Below are 21266 nucleotides of genomic sequence, written 5' to 3' on the forward strand. Positions count from 1 at the left end.
GCAAGACGAGTAAATTTTAAAATAAATATTAATTTGATAAACGAGCGAGGTCTTGCAATACGAGTAGTACATATACGCTTTGTCTGCCAAGCGTCACGTGATCACAACTGATATACGAGTGCTTTGATATACGAGCGCTTTGGATTACAAACACGTTTCCGGGACGAATTATGCTCGCAATCCAGAGAAAGAAAACACAAAACGCAAAACGCACGCAAGCGCGTGGCCGAACACGCCACCCTCTCAAGCACACCTGGCACCAACAAAAGCCGTGGTTGGTGGCGATTGTCAAGAGAAGTGAATCGGCATTGTGCCTCGGCAAGGGGCCTGACACCAGCTGCGCGGTAACGTCCTTTGTGGTGGCGCACGGTCCCTGACTTGCACGCACTCCGCCAGGACCGCAGGGATTGACTGAGCCGACGGATCAGGTGCGAACGAGATTCATTCATCAGGCGTGAACACATCTTGACAGGGATTCATAATGGCGGGGGTGTGGCGTGATTGGGAGCGGTGGCGCAGTGGTTAGCACGCTTCACTATGAATTTGCAGACGTGAGTTTGATTGTCGGTCGCGACTACCATCGGTGTCGAGTGATATCCGAACCGGTTCGGGATAACGCCCTCTTCACCAAGCCACGTTTGACCATCAATAGTGAAGTTTGGTGAAACGACCCCAATGGCGGGACTGGTGTGCGGATACCTTCATCCAGCAGTGTATTGACAAAGGTTTGTGAATGCTTAATTTATTATTCATAATTTTTTTGGCAAGCCATCGAACAAAGATGGTGACTGCATCGCGCGCTTTCAGATGCCCTTCTGCGAACATCTGGAACGCTCTTCCTTCCAACGTTAGGAAACAATTGTGCATTTTAAAATCTAGATTGAAAACTAATTTCTTTCGAGCTGCTTTTTGTGTTAAGTTTGTTGTATTTTCCTCGCACCTGTGATTAGCATGGGTTGATTTTCATACGGTGTGAAAGGTCAACATACATACATTATTTTTAAACGTTAATTTGTTAAGTAAAAAAATGAAGACTAAAACGTTTAAGGTTGGTAAAAATAATGAAGGTAAAACGGTCACTTAAACGAAACATTATTAAGTGGTTGAGGAGTGTAGTTGTGCTGAACGGTCAGGGTCACATTTGTCGATACAGGTTTCCTAAATATAATTCACATATAGGACAAATACCACTCGGGGATAAATCCTGAAATGTCTCTCAAGAATTAATTGTTCAGATGACAACTTCATTTATTTGGTTGCATCAGTTGGAGGATGATGAACGACAGACACATTGACATTTTACTCAAGCGGCAAAATCTGACCCAAAAATCAATGATGAGTCATGATACTGGTCACGAAAGCCAGCGTGTTAAAATTATTTGATAGTTTGAGTGCCATTTATCCTTAATAACAAAGCTCTGTACACGAGTAGCTAAACTCTGTCTGCGAGAATAGGCGAGAGACGCTTGGCGTTTTTATACAGCACACGAGGTGCCGAGGGACATTTTAATTTAGTGATAGTCCATCTTCCCATATGCCTCACAATGAACTCTGTTTTGAATGAATGTGTGATATTTATGTTTTCAGCCAGAACAGTTTTTTTCTGTACAATGCGCTCGCTTTTTTCATGTTTTTTTCTCTCTCCATACGATCGTATCCCACATTTCCCAATTTTCCACGGGTCATGCTTCCCAAAAGATAAGGGCAAAATGCAGTTGAGAGCGAGAGAATGGAACGCGTAATTGTACAGCAGAAGTTTGGGGAAATTACGCCGTCCAAAACCGCGGCTCATTTCAGGACGTTTACAAAACACGTGCAGATTTTTAAAGGCCCCTGTGCATGGACATGTGGACATGCACAAATCACGGTGGGCTTGGAGTGACACAATCATTTGAAATTCTGTTAATGTCAAGCAATTGACTGAGGCTTGTCAGATGGCTTCTTAACCGCTCCGGTTGGCTTTATGTACCATGTTTATTGCCTTCTACGAGAAAATGCTGCCACTGTGTACATGTATTCATTTTAATGCGCATTGCTTGCAAATACAACATTTAGGAACACTGTGTTTCCAATAATGTACAAGCACGAGTAGGGCTTTGAAATAATGTCGTGTTCACCAAATTCATTGGTGGGTTTTGATATTTTGGTTTGCCTTAGCAAGAATTAAGACACCTTTACTCATCACCAGCAGCACGCAGACACGTGTAAAGGACCTCAACATCTCAATTGCCGACACTGCTTTACGCAGAGGTCTGTCTCTGGTCCGGATTTCTAGAAATTTCCAAATTCTGTCTTGTGCGAGAGGGACTCTTAGACAGGCACGCGTAGCTTAATGGTACTCATCCAAATAATAACAAAGATGAATACATTTTGATTTAAAGCTTTCGTGACTGCAGGGATTCATATTCTTGGTTGTTTCGGTAAAGTCACGTAGAAGGGAAAGAATAACATAATAAAAATATAAAACAATACAATTCTCGCGACGTTTCGACTGCAACACAAGCAATCATCATCAGGTGTGATTTCACGTGTTTTGTAAACATCCTGAGAATTTTGTGTGAAATCACACCTGATGATGATTGCTTGTGTTGCAGTCGAAACGTCGTGATAATTTTATTGTTGATTATTTTTATTATTTTATTGTTTTCCTTCTACGTGACTTTACCGAAAGAACCAAGATTATAAAGATGAATAATTTACCAGCTTGTCTTTCTGCCGAGTTGTAGAGGCCAGTGCGGTAACATCCATCGTTGTCATTCACTTGCATGCTTCCACGTCTTTGCGCCCAGGCCTGTACACCACGACACTGACCAGCATGCTGAAATGTGATCAAAACAATCTCTACGGCTCGCAAAGGCACGAGGAGGCCCCTCATCCAGCAGTAGATTTGACTCGAGGTGTACATGCTACACGTGTCTTTCTGAAAGGGTTGCACAAGCTGGGCTTTTTGTTTAAAAGCCACCCACGATATTTAGTATTTTAAGCACTTTGTAATTCTAGCTTGTCACAGCTGCTCAGTCATCAAACGAAATCAGGGGAGGGGATGCCCCAATGACCAACAGTTTTTAGCCGTCAAAATAAAACATGTTCTCCGATCGTCACGCCTGCTGTTTTGAGAACAGGTGTGCCTCCCTGTGTTGTGTGCACTGCCCGGCGACCGGATATTTGACTGACCGTCGTCTTGGATGCCATGTGCGTGAGCCACACCTGGAGCTCCCGTGCGTGGCGCACGAAGCGTCTGTGCGTGACACACCTTTTTCCAGCCGTCTTCTCAGCTGTACCATGGCGTGCCAAGCACGGGTTTGCGGAACAGAATGCAAAAGAGAACGAATGAATGTTTCGGAACGATTGAAATTCACGAAACGGAACAATAAATGGAAGTAAATGTATGTATCTTCTTGGTTCTTTCGGTAAAGTCACGTAGAAGGGAAATAATAAAATAATAAAAATAAAACATAATAAAGTCACGTAGAAGGGAAATAATAAAATAATAAAAATAAAACATAATAAAATAATCTAATAATATTATATCATTTTATTCTGTTTTATTTTTATTATTTTATTATTTCCCTTCTACGTGACTTTACCGAAAGAACCAAGAAGATGAATCCCTGCAGTCACGAAAGCTTTACATCGATATTTAAATGTATGTATATTTAAAAAAAATAGTTTAAATTAAAACAAATGACATTATATTCTAAATTGTTATTTTGCTCCATTACTTTCTTTGTAACGCTACAAAATGTTTCAGAATCGATTCTGAACGTTCCGCTAAACATTGATTGACATCACTTGCTGCGCACATCATTGTATATCTTCTTGGTTATTTCGGTAAAGTCACGTAGAAGGGAAGTAATAAAATAATAAAAATAAAACATAATAAAATAATCTAATAAGATTATATCATTTTATTATGTTTTATTTTTATTATTTTATTATTTCCCTTCTACGTGACTTTATTATGTTTTATTTTTATTTTTTTTATTATTTCCCTTCTACGTGACTTTACCGAAAGAACCAAGAAGATACATACATTTACTTCCATTTTTTATTATTTTATTATTTCCCTTCTACGTGACTTTACCGAAAGAACCAAGAAGATGAATCCCTGCAGTCACGAAAGCTTTAAATCGAAATCATTGTATATGTTCAACTTCGTCGTTACATCGTGTTAACATAATCCGTTTTTGGTATTTTTTTACGAGCGTCACGTCATTACGTCTTGAAGTGCAAGCAAATGTAGTCTAACGAGTGAACCCACAGATCGATACACACAACGAACAATTACTGTACGACAAGGCCGTAGTCATGGATTGGGGGGGACCAAATCTTATAGGGGGTCTGGGGGTCTCCCCCCCCCCCCCCCCAGAAAAAAAATTAAAAAAAAAATCTAAAGTTGCCTCCGAAACGTCGTGATTTTTGTTTTTATTTTATTTTATTTTCATTAATTTTGATGTTTTACCTACGTGACTTTACCGAAAAAACCTAAGAATTTGAAAACGAATTTTCTGCCTAAAATATTAAAAGTTTCTTTAACACATAGGATGGACTTTTTATTTTTTTAAATAATGTCTATTGTATTACATTGCTCTGTTTTTTCTTTTTTACCTTTTCTTGTTTCATTGTATGTAATGGCAGAGATTAGGGATTAATAAAGTACAACCATAACCACAATCATATAAACGGAAATCTATTTTATAGCAAGATATTGGGGGGGACATTTTGAGCCTATTTGTGTCCCCCCCAATATATAGGCTGGCCTGCTAACGATCTATCCTGGGTTTAACCATATATGTGTGTGTGCGTCTACGTCGATGTGTTTCTATGTGTGTGGGTCAATGTCTGTGTGTAAGTCCATGTGTGTGTCTGCCTTTTTCGCTCGAGCAACGCAGGGTACTTACCGCTAGTATATTATAATGACGGCCTTGCTGTACGAAAAAAAGCATACAATACAATCCCGTATGACGAAATAAACATTCAGAATCTGTCTCTTTCTTCGTACAATAAAAAAACAATAGGCATTGTTCGTGGCTAAGAGTAAATCTGGAGTATTTTGTTGAATCGACGACGCAAGCTCTTTGGTGCAGCGCAACGGTCAGCCACACCAGCCCACACCGTCACGTCCCACAACATTTGGGTCACATTTAAAATTATTTTATTCTATATTGAATTATGCTTGTGCAACAACCATTGGCAGTCAATATCTCATGAATAAACAGAGTTCTGTGCAAAAAAATTAGGGCTGGATATTAAGGCCATTCAACGGACAAGTCCAGACGATATAAATGTTAATCATTTACTGAGCAAAATTACGCATCCGGCCGAAGTATTACACAGCCCACAAAGCAACTCTTATCCACCTAATAAAGTTACTCGGCCGTGTTACGGCTGCCTATAAAAGCCAAGGACACCCGTAACATACTGGCCGTCGAGTTTACGACTGACCCAGACGACTGCTTTGTGGAAGGGCAGAGAGGTTGGCTTCTGGTCTTGTGAGACCCGAAGCCATTCGATGTCAAGCCCCGGCTGCGACCAGACGGGATCGTGGCACAGTCCACGTGGGCATCGTCTGCCAACTCGCAGCTCCTCCTCGAGACATGAGCCGCCCAGCGAGTCACGATGGCCGGTGCGTAACGCGCAGACACACGAACAATCCGCTCCGCCGTGAGTCGCTCTCTCTCTCTCGCTCTGTGCCCCAGGAGATTCTCTCCCTGCAGAGGTGAGAAGATGGCTGTGTCAAGGCTGTAATTACAATTTCTATTGGGGGGGGGAGGGGTGCCGTGCGTGACAAGCCATATTGGGGGGGGATGTGTCCCCCCCCGATATTCAAATATGCTCAAAATGTTCCTCCAAATATATTGCTTTAAAAAATTGCTATGCTATGCAAATAAAAACAACAATTTGCTAAACCTTGGCCACAATATCTGGACTTGTCTTTATATAAATCAATGCATAGATTTCTGTTTATTTTTGAATATTTTAGGCAGGAAATGTAGATATTTTTTCTGGGTTGGGACCCCCAGACACCCTGGAAGATTTGGTCCCCCCCAATGTTGACTCCATGGCTACGGCCTTGGGCTGTGCCATCCGTGGCTGTTGAGCGCGCAGGCCGCGCTGGGCTACGGAGCTAAAGGGGCAGGTGGGGGGGGGGTGTTAGATCGGGGTCCCAGGGTCAAGTCTCGCACCAGGGTTCGTGTCAACCACGCTACACCACAGGCTGTGAGCTTGGAGTTGTTTGCTGTTAATTGCCGCGACCTGACCAACGTATCACTTTGAAATGTGTGACTGTCACAGTGACCGTCCTTTGATGCGGGCGCGCGAAGAACGCACCATACCCACGTTTTTCTGCGTAAACCATTCATTGTATCAGCGGGCAAGGTAGATGCCGCGCCGCTCGACGGCACAGCTGGGTGGTGCCGTGCGTGACTCTCCGTGCCGTGCGAACGATCCCGTGGGCGAGCAGGAACAAGGGGCGGCCGGGGCTCCTGGCGGTGGCGCTTGCGGTGCGGGACGCGTCTCGGGGTCGCGTCGCCCTCTCGTCCGCACCGCCCTCGAACGCCGCGGCTCTGAGAGGCACGGGGAGGCCTCACCGTGCCGAGGTTGGTTCGCGACATCGCTAAACGCACAAATGTCAGGCGCCGGCAAAGACGTCGCGGGGACGATCACAATGACATCTCGCGCGCAGGACGCGTTGTTTCTTTTTGTTATCACGGTTGGATGGATCACTGTTTCATTGCTTTCATGGCTTTATTTGGGTGATTTCGAAAAGTGTATTGGTTTAGCCATGTTTGTTTGTTGTAGTACGGAGTTAGACTGATGGCCTTAATCTAAGTTGTCCTGTGGTTGTTGTTGGTTGTTTGACTTGCATCCCACTGGGATTTTTGCACACAGCGTTGGTGTACGGTGCTTTTTATCTGCAATGTTTTGCTGTCTTTTCTTGGATTTCTGTTTGCACTTAGTCACATATTCACTTTTAGATGTTTTTTGTTCATGTTTTTGTTTTTTGTTTGTTGCGGTTGCACCCGATTCAAGAGCCGAATGGCTCACAGGGCTATACCTAATAAATGAACTTGAAACTTGAGATTAGTTGGCCACGGAATGTTTCCAGAGGATTGCTTCATTGCCCGCCGATGGCTTCATTCGGTGAGTTCATGTTGGTTCACCACCTGTGAGGACGCCCTTGCCGACTCATAGAACTCCATCCGAAGAGGCTCGTGTACGCAGAGACTCGAAGACCTCCACGAGAATGTTGGGGGGCTTCAGAACGGTCCACGACTGCCAGCTCGGTGTTTCTGCAGTCGTGGGGGGCCACCGTGGGGGGCTCTGCCCTTGCCACGTGCGGATCCTCTTTGCGTGTTGTGGTTGTTGTTTTCAAGGCAGTGGTGGTGTAAGGGGCCGTCCATAAATGACGTCACGCGATTTTGGACAATTTTTGACCCCCCCCACCTCGTCACACGGCGTCATAAAATGTCAGACACCCCCCCTCAAATATGACGTCACAAAGCTCTGCCCCCACCCCCCCCCCAAAACCATATTTCCATTTTGAAAATAAAACATGCTTCAAATCGCTTTAAACTATTGTCATTGTAGTGCGTATTTAATGTGGCGCTGCACTCTGATGTTGTAGGAGTGTTGTTATAGCAATTAGTGTTGTTATAACAATTCTATATTTATTTAAAGTTGCGCATTTTTACGTGATGTCACACCCCCCCCCTCGTCACACATCGTCACAAATGTCTGACCCCCCCCCCTAGGTACGTGACGTCATTTATGGACGGCCCTTAAGCCGGCTCTGAATGGCACTGCCGCTCGCCTCAAATGTAAACGCGCGTTTGGGGAACGGCGTTTCGCGACCAATGTCATCCATAATTAAAAGTAGCTTCATTAGGCGACAGCCAGATAGATGTGTGGAGAAATCCTCCTACTCTTTGGTTTTTTCGGTAAAGTCACGTGGGTAAAAAATAAAATAAATGAAAACAACTAAATAAAATCACGACGTCGTACTCAGATTGTAAATATTGTGGATTTGCTCTCCAACACACCGGTGTGCTGTACCAGTAACGAATTGTCGTGTTCTGTTTACGTGACAATCCTTACTGATCGGTTGTGGTGTGACTGGGCTCTCTGCTTGGGATGTTTGGTCAGTGTTGAAGATTATTATTGTTACACGATTTTATTTAACTCACTCTGTCTGTTGTCGTTGTTGTCGTATCCTCAAATCTTGTAACTCAATTTTAACCCAATTCCCAATGTGGTATCGACTGCAAACTTGGTATACTTATGTCATACTGATGACAATACTATATTCTATCATTAAAAATAAAACAAATATTCTTTTAACCATCTTTTGTTATATGTTATGTTTCGGCTTGGGTCTAATTGTCCACGCTCAACTGACGTTGGCTGTAATTGGCCACGGCCCCTTACGTTATGGCAAGCTTCGGGGCCACTTCCTGGAGTCGTGGAGTTCTTCCATTACTCGTACGGTACATTTCATTAAAGCGTTATTTTAAAAAAAGTATTCTTAAATATTACTTATTTAAATCTAAACTCGCGATCTCGTCCCAAACTTGCCAGCGATCGCAATCCTTGTTCGTAGCAAACACGCTTCCATCCCCAAGGCTTAAAAACCCATCCCGGTCGTAAGCTGTTCATTGCTGTTCACCCCAACAGTGTGCAGTTCATGGGTAACACCCACCGTTAGTGCATTGACAGGTCACGTTGGGTGGGGTGAAATAGAGAGGAACTCCCACCTCCTCCAAGACTTCTGGCCAGCGTGGAAGAGTAGGCCAAAGATACCCTGTTTAACACGTAGCCTTTCGCGACCAATATTATTCACAATCAAGTTTTTTTGGGGTTTAGATCGCGTTATTTATAAACCGTTCTGGCGAATTGCCCGATGATGCTGGAAGCAATTACCAGCGAAACGTCGTACTACTCAAACATTGTAAATGTTGTGGTTTCACGCTTCAACACACCGGTGGGCTAAAGCAGTGAACTATTTGTCTTTTGTCAACGTGACACTTTGTCACTGATTGGCCGTGTCGGGTGGTGGAGGATTACGACACATTTATAAATAACGCGATCTAAACCCAAAAAAACGTTGATTATGAGCAAAGAAACCCTTATTGGGGTGACTTTCTGGAGCTCCATCTAGCCGGTGCCCTTCCGCCAGCAGTGCCGTACGTGCGAGCAATTGCAGGGCTGCACCCTCCTGTGCAGTATACAGCCTGTTCTCCTATAATGTGCTATCTGCGTTCCTGAAGAACACTGCGTTACGGAAAAATCGCGTTATAATAAATCACGTATCATATGGGGTAAAGCACAGTCCGCGATAACACGGACTGCGCAAAGACTAAGGCATGTGGGTAGCATCGAGAAGCATCCAGCAGCATCCCAATGCCGTGTGCGATGCTACGCTGAGGCGGACGCACGCCCGCTTATTCCGACTCGCACAGCGTAGTTCCATTTGCTCGATCGCGTTATATCCAATTCGCATCCGCGTTACTAAAAAATAAAGTGTTCCCGACAACGTTCATCGCGTTGTATCCAATCTGCGTTATGAAAACACGCGGCGTTCTAAGAGAACAGAACGTACACTGATATTTAATATTCTTAGGTTTTTTCGGTAAAGTCACGTAGGTAAAAAATTATAATTAATTAAAGTAAAATAAAAATAAAATAAAAAAATTACGACGTTTCGGAGGCAACACAAGCTTCCGTCTTCAGGTGGAACCGTCACAGCACGATTGCTGTATCAAGTGAGAGAGATTCCAAGAAAACAGTATTTCTCTCACTTGATACAGCTATCGTGCTGTGACGGTTCCACCTGAAGACGGAAGCTTCTGTTGCCTCCGAAACGTCGTGATTTTTATTTTTATTTTACTTTTATTAATTTTTATTTTTTACCTAAGTGACTTTACCGAAAAAACCTAAGAATATGAATCCTTGCAGTCACGAAAGCTTCAAATCTAGAAGTACACTGATATTGTCATTGTCGTCTCCTCCGTGGGGCAGCGCGCTGCGTGGAGACCCACGCTGCACCACAAGAGGAGCCCGCTGTTAGCGCTGCACGTGCGCCGTGCGGTGCCCTGGAGGCCCTCCCGTCTGCCCGCCGGCCGTCTGCACGCCGCGCGGGGCACGGCGACCCCGCCGCACGGGGACGACCGCTCGCTCGACCGGACCGGTGAGAGGCTCACCGGCCGCGGCACCGCGTGTCTGGCCCCGCGTCCGGCACTTTAAGCCGCCACAATTGACGAACACGGCGCACGGACACCGACGCACGATGCGCTCCGCGCTCCTTTCTCCAATGTCAACCTGAAAGGTTCCACTGCCGCGCTATTATTAGTTCAAACAATTATTAGATTTTTTCCCAATTACAAGTTCAATTATCGGTGGTACGATACGAGACGAAGGCATTCAAGTCTCACAGAAAGCAATGTAATATTGCTTTTTTAGAGACCGATCTGTGGAATATGACAATGCAGAACTACTTCTGAGATACATTCAGTTGCCTCTTAGTTACACTGATTTGTCATGGGATTTTTTTTTGGAGCAGCCATTAGTAACCGACTTATAGAAGATGGACTTCTTACACGGGATAATTTGGTTCAACCTGTCGGACCCGTCCAGCAGGGCGCAGGGCGTCGCGATAAAGGCCGAGTGAACGTCACGGTGTGGAGCTCCTCTCATCAGATGCCACCCGGCTATACATAGCGTGGTGGAGTGGCGGTGCAGTGTATAGGGCATTGTGCTATGAACCCCGTGTACCCGAGTTCAATCCTTGTTAACGAGAATGGGCGGTGCAATGCGCTCTGAACCTTGTGGACCTGAGTTCAACCCCTGGTAACGAGCATTGCGATATGAACCCCGTGATCCCACTAGGTAGAACCTATTAATTATCATTGGTGAGAGACAATGATAATATAATATAACCCGGGCAAGAGTAGCACGGTGAAGTACGGTCAAACAGCCCGCAGCACGAACACGGCGTGGGAAGGCCTTCGTCCAGCAGTGGATTGACCTCGAGTCGAAAATTCTGATTCTTATTGTCGTGTTGTGGATTCAGGAGATGTCGGAGACGGTTCTTGGAGGCAACACTCTTAATTAAACCACCTCGCTCGGCAGTACAGTCCCAGAACACTCAGGGTTACTGTCCTACTGTACCACTGTCTGGGGAGGTACTGCCTCCGGGCTAACGTGCCCTAACACAAAACGACACTCAGGCTCCTCCGGCTATGGGTGCCTAGGGGGAGGCGATTCTAACTCGCCCTAGCCAGGGTGCGACGTCGGGCCAGGGGTCCCCAGGGTCTCACCACTGAGCCGCACAGAGTCCCGGCCCTGCTAAGGAGAGCGGGGCTAGGGGTCTCAGGGTCATATCTAGCTGGTATTGGGCTTCGGTCTTCAACTGGTCCCGATCGGCTGGGGAGGTGCCCTTTTATGTCCCTTGCCCATCGAGGGGTGGGGTTGCGTGGGATCCCAGATCCCCCGCAGCCCCCCCCCTCCCCCGTTGGTAGCGCCGAGGGGCTTAGCTGTCTGGGATCCTGAGCCCCCAGAAGCCCCTCCCCTCTTAGGCTGGTACTGCAGCCCCTCCCCTGGTGGTACGAGGTACCCCCTGCAGATGGGCCCCGTCTACCACTGCCGGTAAGTGCGGCCGATCTACGGCACTACATTATTCAGTCCCTCCAGAAAAACGCGATTATGCGATCGCATGATTCCACGCAAAATCAGCCAAAGTCCGCATATTTATGCGGGGGGGCGCGTTTTTTCAAATACGCCGCACTTTCGCCGCATAAATTGCAGATTTCCGCGCGCAAAATATGCGGGCTTGCATGATTTCATAATCCCCGCATTTTCGTTGCAAAAAGTCACATATATCTTAGCAGAAAGTTGAAAAATGTTGCGTTTACTTCACACAAGCGCAGCCATTTCCCCTGTTGCCATGGGAACGTTATGAAGTGACGTCACTCATTACGCGACATCATTGAAAAGCTGCAAACCCCGCGATGCCACTGAAACCATGATGAAGCCCGCAAATCTTTCTCATTTGCCAACAAACATAAGCGCAAAAGACCGCGCAAAGCAGTTGTAAGATTGCACTTTTTTGTTAGTAGTATGTAAATTTACATTACTGTAAGACTGTACTGTTACTGTATTGCTTACGTTACTGTGCACTGAAAACACTTATTTTAACAGAAGATGTCTGTTTTGTATAGCTACCTCTGCAAAACAGGAAGCACACATTTTATTTTTTAATATTTTATTTATTCATTTTTACAGATGTTGTAGCATATTCATTTTGTAAAGCTACAGAACTTGTTCGACTCAATCTTTTGTAAGTTTGAGCCATCTGTTTGTTAAGGTCTGAAATAAAACAAGATGAGAACTTAAATATTCCCAGCACTTTCTGTGATGTAGTATGCTTGCTTATCATAGGAAGTAATAAGAAATGACTCTTTACATTAAAGTAGTAGCCTAGTGAATCACTTTTTTTTCTCTTTTTCATCAAACCGCAGTTTTTGCAAGTTCCCGCAGTTTTTGCAAGTTCCCGCAATTTTTGCAAGTTCCCGCAATTTAATCGCATAAAATTGCATAAATATCCCGCATATTCCATCGCATTTTTTTAAGAAAACGTGCCGCATAATCAACGATTTTTGCCCGCAACAATCACCAAAAAACTCCGCGTTTTTCTGGAGGGACTGATTATTACGACTTTAAAGACTACGAAGGCTCTGCCTTGGCTGTGGGTGTCGCACGCCGTGACAGACCACATGCAGCGAAGGGGACGCGGTCACAGCGGCGGCGGCGGCCACGGCGGTAGCGACGGCACGGCGTGGGACGGCGCGGTGGCCTGGAGCCCCGATGAGGAGGTCGGCGAGGAGGTGGAGCGGGAGCTGCTGGAGCTGCTGGTACCTCAGCTGGAGCCGTACAGCCGCCAGCGCCTGCGCTGCCTCGCGTGGGCTCTGCAGCGGCACGCGGAGGCCCGCGACGGCGTCCTCACCAGCGACGTGCTCACGTCAGCCTCGCCGCTGCCCCGTGGCACACACGGTCCACTACACAGAGCTCACTACACAGGGCTCACTACACATAGAGATCACTACAGAGGGCTCACTACACAGGGCTTACTACACACCAAGCTCACTACACAGGGTTCACTATACATAGAGACCACTCCACAGGGCTCACTACGCAGGGCTTACTACACACCAAGCTCACTACACACATGCACGCACCGCGCTTTTGCCAGTCCACTGTTTGATGAGCGCCTCTGGGGGTGATTGGGGCACAACGCTCAGGGCGGGTGGGCAAAGGCAGGGAGCATAGACGTTGGGAGCATAGAAGTACAGTACAATAATGGATATCGCTCACTGCCACCTTCTTTTCATAAACATAGCCCCGCAGCGGCCCACAACACGCACGGTGGCCACCCGTAGGCCCACAACACGCACGGTGGCCACCCATAGGCCCACAACACGCATGGTGGCCACCCATAGGCCCACAACACGCACGGTGGCCACCCGTAGGCCCACAACACGCACGGTGGCCACCCGTAGGCCCACAACACGCACGGTGGCCACCCGTAGGCCCACAACACGCACGGTGGCCACCCGTAGGCCCACAACACGCACGGTGGCCACCCGTAGGCCCACAACACGCACGGTGGTGACCCATAGACCCACAACACGCACGGTGGCCACCCATAGGCCCACAACACGCACGGTGGCCACCCATAGGCCCACAACACGCACGGTGGCCACCCATAGGCCCACAACACGCACGGTGGCCACCCATAGGCCCACAACACGCACGGTGGCCACCCATAGGCGCACAACACGCACGGTGACTTCGGGGAGAGAGACACCGCAGACTCCAAATATACAGCAGCAGGCATCAGGGTCGCGATCGAACCCACGACCTCCTGTGTACCGGGCGAGGTAGTTAACATCTCGCCAACCGCATCAGAAAATCCTCACAGAGATCACTGCACACACACGGTGCAGTGTCGGATTATCCTAGTAGCCAAGTAGCTACAAATGCTACGGACGCCGCACTTTCAAGGGCTCCGCGCTAAATGCTTTCAAGCTATCAATTCCGGTTCAGTGATTCTGCACTTGCTCAATTACTATAGTACTCCACCGCCTTCAACTTTTATGAACGACTTGGTGTTTAAGGTTAGCGAGTTGTATTATCTGGCTGTATAGCAAATGAAATAATACAATTACTTTACTGTGCAAGTTAAACATTTGTGCTTTAATATTTGTGTTTTTTATTTATTTAGGCCCCGATTTAAAGCTTTCGTGACTGCAGGGATTCATCTTCTTGGTTTTTTCGGTAAAGTCACGTAGAATGGAAATAATAAAATAAAAAAATAAAACATAATAAAAGAATATTATGTTTTCTTTTTATTATTTCTATTCTACGTGACTTTACCGAAAGAACCAAGAAGATATTTAGGCCCCCTTTGTAACATACGCTACAGGCCCCGCACTAGCTTAACCTGGCACTGGCACGGTGGTGTTCCATCTCCCGTCTCGTGTTCCCCCCCCCCCACCTCCTCCTACACCCCCCCCCCCCCCTCCAGGTCGTGTCTGCAAGAGTGCCAGCTCGCTCTGTCCGAGCGAGCGGTGCGCATGCTGGCCGAGAGATTCAGGTAACGAGCTCGGAGGACAGGGTGGCCCCCGCTTCGCCATCCACGATCCTTCCCCCCTCCCACGATGCACCGCGCCACGCCGGCTGCCAACATCGCAGGGGCAATCTACTTGTAAAGGTTGCTCACTGACTCCGAAATGACGCCTCCTCGTGCCGTCTCCGTCTTTTCAACGGGTGATTGAATCTAGGCCGTAGCCATGGAGTCAACATTGGGGGGGACCAAATCTTCCAGGGGGTCTGGGGGTCCCAACCCAGAAGAATATCTAAATTTGAAACTCATTTCCTGCCTGAAATATAAAAAGTCACTAACACGTGGGATGGACTTTTTATTTATTTTTTAACAATAATGTCTAATCGTGTTTTGCATTACATTGCTCTGTTTTTACTTTTTTACCATTTATTGTTTCATTGTATGTCATGGTAGAGATTGAGGATTAATAAAGAACAACCATAATCACAATCATGTAAACAGAAATCTATGCATTGATTTATATGAAGACAAGTCCAGATATTGTGGCCAAGGTTTAGCAAATTGTTGTTTTTATTTACATAGCATAGCAATACATTTTTATAGCAATATATTGAGGGGGGGACATTTTGAGCATATTTGAATATTGGAGGGGGGGGGGGAAAGTGCCCCCCCCCCAATTTATATTATAATTACGGCCTTGGATTGAATTATCCGATTGTGAAAGCAATTTGCTCCTTGCAAGAGCCAGCGAGCGAGCGAGGAGGAGGAGCGGCTGTTAAAAAATAAAATCACTTTTTAATTCACTGCAGCCAGATTTGAAAGACAACGGTGTTTGGCTCCATCATTAAGGGGTCGTTCATAAATGACGTCACGCACCTGGGGGGGGGGAGGTCAGACATTTGTGACGATGTGTGACGAGGGGGGTGGGTGAGAAATGTGACGTCACATCAAAATGCGCAACTTTAAATAATTATAGACAACACGTTCTACTTAATTAAATAGACGTTTTAATAAATGTTTTCTCCTACAACATCAGAGTGCAGCGCCACATTGAATACGTACTACGATGACAATAGTTTAAAGCGATTTGAAGCATGTTTTATTTTTGGGGGGGGGGGGCAGAGCTTTGTGACGTCATATTTGAGGGGGGGGGTCTGACTTTTTGTGACGCCGTGTGACGATGGAGAGGGGGGGGTCAAAAATCGTCCAAAATCGCGTGACGTGGCGTGATGCTACGTTCTGTGGAGTACCGCCTCTTTTTGGGCGATTTCAATCCGGCTGAGAATCGCCCCGAGTGGCCCCATAGACTTACATTCAAAGATGTTTTTTTTCGAACGGGGGCGCTGCAATGCATTCTCTATGGCTTCCGGGAGGGCTCGCCCTAACGTGCTTACGTCATCACACGTAAGCACGTTTCATCCAACAATATAATTTGTCGCCACCTAGTGGAATCTTTAATAAAATAAACTTGAGTGGATTGTATATTAATAGTGAGTATAGAAACAAACAAGATGTATTGTAAGAGTCACTTTATTTTTCATTAATATTAAAGAAGTGAAGTTGCCTTTACATGCTTAAGCTGTTAATTTATCCATTGCATGGGTGGACCTTATCCTTATCAATCATCCAGACATTTGCTCCCCCTGAGAGATTTTGCAGGAGCCGCCACTGTGTATAACACACACGCGTACATGTGTAGTACACAGGTACGCGTGTGTTACTGCTGGATGAGGAACCTCTCATCGCCTTGCGAGTTGTGGGGGTGGGGGGGGTGACCATACTTCACCACGCTGGGCGGTGCTAGTTTGGTGAAAGCGTGGAGCGTGTGAGTGATGTGCAACAATGGATTTCCCTGCACTCGCCTCTGCTGTGCACAACGTATCAACACACACGTTGTGTGTGTGGGAGCTAGGCCTCGGCAAGGTAAGGTAATTGACCCTTTTTACCGGGTAAAAGGGTAAAGGTGTCGACATGCCAAGGGGTAAGGTAAAGGGTACAGGGTAAAGGTAGCGTGAAGAATTACCCGGTAGGGTAAAGGTAGCGCGAAGTATTACCCGGTAAATATGGTACTTTGTTTACCACTAAAAGCTCCGTGGCGCAGTCCGTGGCCTCCATTTCATAAGTAATATTAAAACAAACTTTCTTAAAAACACGCTTTTATTAAATGTACTCGTAATGGCAGAACTCCATGACTCCATGAAATGGCACCGAAGCTTGCCATAACGTAAGGGGCCGTGGCCAATTACAGCCAACGTCAGTTGAGCGTGGACAATTAGACCCAAGCCGAAACATAACATGTAAAAAAGGATTTTAGAATATAATATAATGTTGTCATCAGTATGACATAAGTATACCAAGTTTGCAGTCGATACATTAGGAAGTGGGTAGAAATTTAGTTACAAGATATGAGGATACAATGACGACAACAATGACAACAACAAGCATGTAAAATTGGAATCATCGAGAGTATTCTATATGAATAAAGCGCTCTACTTTGTAGCATTTACCGTTATAAACCTTGTTCATGTGTAGTAGTACCCCAGTAATTACCCTGTAATCGGGTAATTTGTATGGGGTAAGGGTAAAAAGGTAGGGTTAAAGGTAGGCTCGTTGCTTTTTACCTTACCTGCTAAAGGGTAATAGGTAGGGTAGAGTGATTGTATTGTGGTAAGGTAAAAGGTAGGGTAAAGATAGGCTCGTTGTTTTTAACTTTTATCTTACGTTGCCGAGGCCTAGTGGGAGCAGGGCCCGTCCATATGTGTGACAAGTCACACTGCGGGCTCCCCCCGCCCCCCCACAACGCCTTCAAACTAAACCGGCAGCGTGCAGCGTGGAAACGCGGGGCCCCTTAAAGTGCGGGGCCCGGGGCGGTCGCTCCGAATCGCCGCCGCACGCCATAGGACCAGTGCCGGATGACGCTAGTGCAGGGCCTGTAGCATATGCTGTAAAGGGGCCCTAAATAAAAATATTAAACACACATTTTTGACTTGCATAGTCAATTAATTGTGTTTTTTCATTTGCTATACAACCAGATAATACGACAAATCCCTAACCTTAAACGCCCAGTCGTTCATAAAAGCTGAAGGCGGCATAGTACTATAGTAGTAGAGCAAGTGCAGAATCACTGAACCGGAATTGATCGCTTGCAAGCATTTAGCGCGGGACCCTTGAAAGTGCGGGGGCCAGTAGAAAATACACGTGTAGCTATTACTTGTGTAGCAAATACAGATGTAGCTACTACTTATGTAGCAAATACAGATGTAGCTACTACTTATGTAGCAAATACAGATGTAGCTACTACTTATGTAGCAAATACACGTGTAGCTACTGTTGCTGCGGGGATAACCCGGCACTGCTTATGTAGCAAATACAGATGTAGCTACTACTTATGTAGCAAATACAGATGTAGCTACTACTTATGTAGCAAATACACGTGTAGCTACTGTTGCTGCGGGGATAACCCGGCACTGCAGAGGACGTTCTCTCTGTGTCGGGCATTCGTGGTGGTGGTGGTGGTGCGAGATTTGACGGTGGGCCCACGTCGCCCTCCCCAGGTGTCGCGATCCTCACGCCCACGGGATATCATCGCGGCCACTCGGGGCCTTCCTGCAGCAGGCCCAGCTGAGGACCGGTAAACATGCACCCCCCCCCCCCCAGATACCCATTTGAGGCTGAGTAGACCTAGGGGAGGCCCAGCATTGGTTCAGATAATTGTCACTGGTGTTGGCCGTGAGTTGGGAATTGAACTCGGGTCACCGTGTTCGTAGCGCAGTGCGCTAACCGCACTGGGAGAGTGGGGCCTCCATGGTGGTGGAGGGTTTAACGACACATTTATATATTTACGCGATCTAACCCAACATATATACATTATGATGCCTTGACAGCCTGTTGGGGGCAAGTGCTGTTAGCGAGCATTTATGAAGGCTGGCACGGCACACGGGGGGGTGAGTGACCAGCACCACACCCGACCACCTTTGTATCCCGAGTGGCGATGTTTACACACCGCACCAGGTACTCATTTTAGGCTGAGTAAACCTAGTGGAGGCCCAGGACCGGTTCAGATAATCGTCATTGGTGTTGGCCATGAGCAGGAATCGGCCAGGCTCGTAGCGGAGTACACGCTAACCGCTACATTACCACTCAAAACACACTCACGCACGCACGCACACTTGCACGCACGCACACCCATCATGCATGACATCTTCTCCCACCACAGCTGGACAGCACTTCCATGCGGACGTCCCACTTGGCCAGGCATCACTCCCCGGCCAAATGGCTTCCTCTCCCAGCCACATGTCCCTCCCAGCCAGATGAACCCCTAGGGTGCACGCCACCCTGACCACCATATGTTGGATGCCACCAACACCATAATCGAGACTTTATTTTATTTACACGATCGCCAAGATTCCCGATATGAATGGCATCATCTCGTTTGTTTTCTTGAATATAAAGAAAATGTGTTTTTGAATAGTATTATTTCATTTGTATATAGCGTCATTAATGCTAATTGCATCCCGCAACGCTGTAAATTAATGATATATGAAGGCCAATCTCTATATATAGCGACAACCAAGAAAATGAACACCCTCATAAAATAAAAAATTAATCCACAAATAAAGAAATGGCACGAAAGAGAAATCGGCACAAACAACAAAAAGTGATCACAACAGAGAAATTCGCCTATTAAGTCACATCTCAGACCGCAACGCCGACTTCTGACACATTCCAAGTTGTTATTAATCTGCTCAACGGACGGATGATTGTTTTTTTCCTCACCCAGAGTCCGTAGTAAATTATGATACTTTAGAATTGAGTTTTTTTTTATTTTAATCAAAGGACGATGCCCGGTAGATGCCCAGTGGATGCACGGTGGTCGAGACTAACAATGGAGTAGCAGCCAAAGGCAGAAACCCCCAATAGTAATGCATCCACAACAGAGACGGATCAATGAAATGAGCTTGTGTGCAGGTGCCACGTGGTTTGTTCTATTGCAGAGGCCTTCATCTAGCAGTAGATTGATGCAGGCTGATGCTGATGATGATCATGTGTATTGGTTAATTATACAAGTCATAATAACTTAGTACATTTTGCACTTGCGGCATTCTTGTCGCACGAGGGTATCAGTAGGGGGCAACGTTGCCACGTGCTTCTATCCGTGAAAGTGATTTAGGGGTAATTTTCTAATTTGTCAAAATGGAGTGAACGTATCTCTACCAACCAACGCACTCACCTGGATGTTATCGTTGGCATCAGCGCGGGTTTAAAGAATATATTTAACACGTAGTACTCAAAAATGGTAAATGTTGTGGTTTCACGCTTCAACACACCGGTGGGCTAAAGCAGTGAACTATTTGTCTTTTGTCAACGTGACACTTTTTTACTGATTGGCCGTGTCGGGTGGTGGAGGGTTACGACACATTTATAAATAACGCGATCTAAACCCAAAAAAAAACGTTGATTTTAAATAATATATATTTGAACAACGCAAGAGCGTAACCTGGGGGAGAGGCCGTCACCCAGCGGTGGATAACGACAACGATGGTGCCCCCCCCCACCCAGGTCAAAGTTCAAGTTCATTTATTTGGTATAGCCCTGTGAGCCATTCGGCTCTTGAATCGGGTGCAACCGCAACAAACAAAAAACATCTTAAAGTGAATATGTGACTGAGTGCAAACAGAAATCCAAGAAAAGACAGCAAAACATTGCAGAAAAAAATCACCGTACACCAACGCCGTGTGCAAAAATCCCAGTGGGATGCAAGTCAAACAACCAACAACAACCACAAGACAACTTCGATTAAGGCCATCAGTCTAACTCTGTACTACAACAAGCAAACATGGCCAAACCAATAAACTTTTCGAAATCACCAAAATAAAGCCATGAAAGCAATGAAACAGCGATCATAGGAACTGACGGAATTTTCACAATAAACGGCATAAACAGCATGTACTACAAAAACCCTGCAGCCATAGCTGGCTGCATGAGTCACTCCACAACAGCAGGAGCATCAATCGGAGTATTATAATTTTTCAATGCAGGTCGTGACAGCGTGCGCGCCGCGCTGCGAGCGAGGGCCCAGCGGGCGCCGGGGTGTCGCGACGCTCGGGACGCCCCCGACAGGGCCCTGCTGGCCTCGCTGGGCGACGCGCTGCTCCGCCACTCGCCGCCGCACTTCCAGCCAGAGGAGCTGCGCGAGATCCTCGTGGAGCGGGCCAGAGGGCGCCGCATCATCGCCCGCGGAGAGGTGCGGGCGCCGCGCTTCGGACGCTTTCACCGCCACGGAAGGGGTTTTCGGAGGGAGGCGTGAAAGGGTCAAGGAGCAGACCGTGCCGGTTGCCATCGAGCCCGTCTCCAGAAGGTGTTTTTTTGGCCGAGCTACGTCTTGAAACTTTGTTTTGTTGCCCGCGATGTGATATCGCTCGGTGGACAGAGGCTGATGGAATTTAAGAAAATTTGCCCATTTCAACCGGCACGTTGAGAGACTGAACTGTAAAACCTCAAGTGCGCTAACCAAAACCACCACTGAAGCCCTTTGGCCTTTTACGAGGTCCTTTCAGATCTGGGGGCCCATGGCAAACTGCCCCAAGTACCCCCTCCCATCCTGCGGCCTTGGGTTCATCACGGACATAATGGGCATGGTCAAGCA

This window comes from Lampetra planeri, chromosome 39 (genome assembly GCF_965212315.1).
Source record: "Lampetra planeri chromosome 39, kcLamPlan1.2.h2, whole genome shotgun sequence".
In the NCBI taxonomy this organism is placed as follows: Eukaryota; Metazoa; Chordata; class Hyperoartia; order Petromyzontiformes; family Petromyzontidae; genus Lampetra; species Lampetra planeri.